This window comes from Protomyctophum bolini, assembly GCF_963924005.1.
Source record: "Protomyctophum bolini genome assembly, chromosome: 2".
In the NCBI taxonomy this organism is placed as follows: Eukaryota; Metazoa; Chordata; class Actinopteri; order Myctophiformes; family Myctophidae; genus Protomyctophum; species Protomyctophum bolini.
Genome location: NC_137863.1, coordinates 45,493,275 through 45,495,649, shown reverse-complemented (window position 1 = coordinate 45,495,649; position 2,375 = coordinate 45,493,275). Strand labels below are relative to the sequence as shown.

The window sequence follows — 2,375 nt, the reverse complement described above, 5'->3', positions numbered from 1 at the left end:
CCAAAACTGTTACGCTTCAGGATTCAAATAAAAAAACAACAGTGTCAAAAGTCACAGATCTATACACGACCTTGAGCTTGTAAGATCTGCGACGTTTGATGCACGTTGTGCACCCTGATCAAATAATGATTGGACTCTTTGTATAGATCTCTTAGAGAGCGTATAAATGAAACCATTTTTACGTGCATCTGTATAACGGCCGGGGGATTTGAACCTATGCATGGGTCCTCCTCCTTCATGAAAGTCCACCATCTTATAACCACTAGACCGGAGGGTCTCGACGTTTTTGACGACCCCCCCCCCCCCCCCCCTGTTTTAAAAAGAGAGAAAAGAGATATAATCATTAAGGAAAGTTTATGCATGCACTTTGTACTATATTTAAACTCTGCAATTTCCATTTTCCAGCCATTCAGTTGAAAACTTTCTTTTTTTTTCGGGACCCCCCCAAAATAATTTGGCGACCCCCCCACCAAAATATTGTTTTTTCGCGACCCACGGATTGAGAACCATCGCACTAGACCAAGAAATGTAACTTATACATTTTAGAAAGAAAAAAGAGAAAAAAAAGGAAAGAAAAAAATAATGAGTTGGAGATATAAAACACGGAGATAAGAGGTTTCTGCCCGACAGCAACGACACGACATTTATTCCAGTATACTTTTATAAAAAAAGTATAGTTTAAAATCGTATAGAACGTATACAGACAATGTACAGGGAGGGTGGGGTGGGGGGGGGGGGGAGGGGCTGAGGGGCTGAGGGGGGAGAGGGGGGGGGGGGGTCCCGTCCCAGGGGAGTTTATAGGATGAAAGGCGTCAAACAGTGTGTCATGTTCCAAATGTGAAGTGTCAGTCAAACCCCCGTTAATTCTGTTGCCCTCGGTTACATCAGACTCCCCCGGAGACACACGCACGCACACGCACACGCACACAGACACACACACACACACACACACACACGCACACACACACACGCACGCACACGCACACAGACACACACACACACACACACACACACACACACACACACACGCACACACCACACACACACACACACACACACACACCACGCACACACGCACGCGCGCACACACATTTCCCCAGGTTTAGACAGATCTATTTGTTCTCGGCTGTATATAAACCCTCCGATATTCAAAGTCCTCTCGCGTGCGTCCCCTTCCTCTGTCTGTCGTCGATGAAGCTCCTCCTCCTCCTCCTCCTCCTCGCCAGGGCCCTGCGTGGCGCTACGCCAAATCAAAAGGCCCCGTGCGTGCATGTGATTCACGTATAACGCAATCGAGAACGACACCTTTTTTTCGCGTCCGCGCGCCCAGTGAATGAACGGGATGGGGGTCCGTTCAGCGCACCACTGTCGCCGCTGCTCCCCATAAAGTTATAAGGCTGCTCCCATAGAGTTATAAGGCTGCTCCCATAGAGTTATAAGGCTGCTCCCATAGAGTTATAAGGCTGCTCCCCATAGAGATAAGGCTGCTCCCCATAGAGTTATAAGGCTGCTCCCCATAGAGTTATAAGGCTGCTCCCCATAGAGTTATAAGGCTGCTCCCCATAGAGATAAGGCTGCTCCCCATAGAGTTATAGGCTGCTCCCCATAGAGTTATAAGGCTGCTCCCCATAGAGTCATAAGGCTTCACCCATAGAGTTATAAGGCTTCTCCCCATAGAATTATAAGGCTGCTCCCCATAGAGTTATAAGGCTTCTCCCCATAGAGATATAAGGCTGCTCCCCATAGAGTTATAAGGCTGCTCCCCTAGAGTTATAAGGCTGCTCCCCATAGAGTTATAAGGCTTCTCCCATAGAGATATAAGGCTGCTCCCCATAGAGTTATAAGGCTTCTCCCCATAGAGATATAAGGCTGCTCCCCATAGAGTTATAAGGCTGCTCCCCATAGAGTTATAAGGCTGCTCCCCATAGAGTTATAAGGCTGCTCCCCATAGAGTTATAAGGCTGCTCGCCATAGAGTTATAAGGCTGCTCCCATAGAGTTATAAGGCTGCTCCCCATAGAGTTATAAGGGTGCTCCCCATAGAGTTATAAGGCTGCTCCCCATAGAGCTATAAGGCTGCTCCCATAGAGTTATAAGGCTGCTCCCCATAGAGTTATAAGGCTGCTCCCATAGAGTTCTAAAGCTTCTCCCATAGAGTTATAAGGCTTCTCCCGATAGAGTTATAAGGCTGCTCCCATAGAGTTATAAGGCTTCTCCCCATAGAGTTATAAGGCTTCTCCCCATAGAGTTATAAGGCTTCTCCCCATAGAGTTATAAGGCTGCTCCCCATAGAGTTATAAGGCTTCTCCCCATAGAGTTATAAGGCTTCTCCCCATAGAGTTATAAAGCTTCTCCCATAGAGTTATAAGGCTTCTC

The 2,375-nt window shown here is 47.4% G+C and overlaps 1 protein-coding gene across 7 annotated transcripts in view; it reads left to right on the top strand.

Annotated features, from left to right (window-relative positions):
* Positions 1-2,375, top strand: part of foxp4 (forkhead box P4) — a 63,629-nt gene that overhangs the window by 29,445 nt on the left and 31,809 nt on the right. The window lies entirely within an intron of this gene.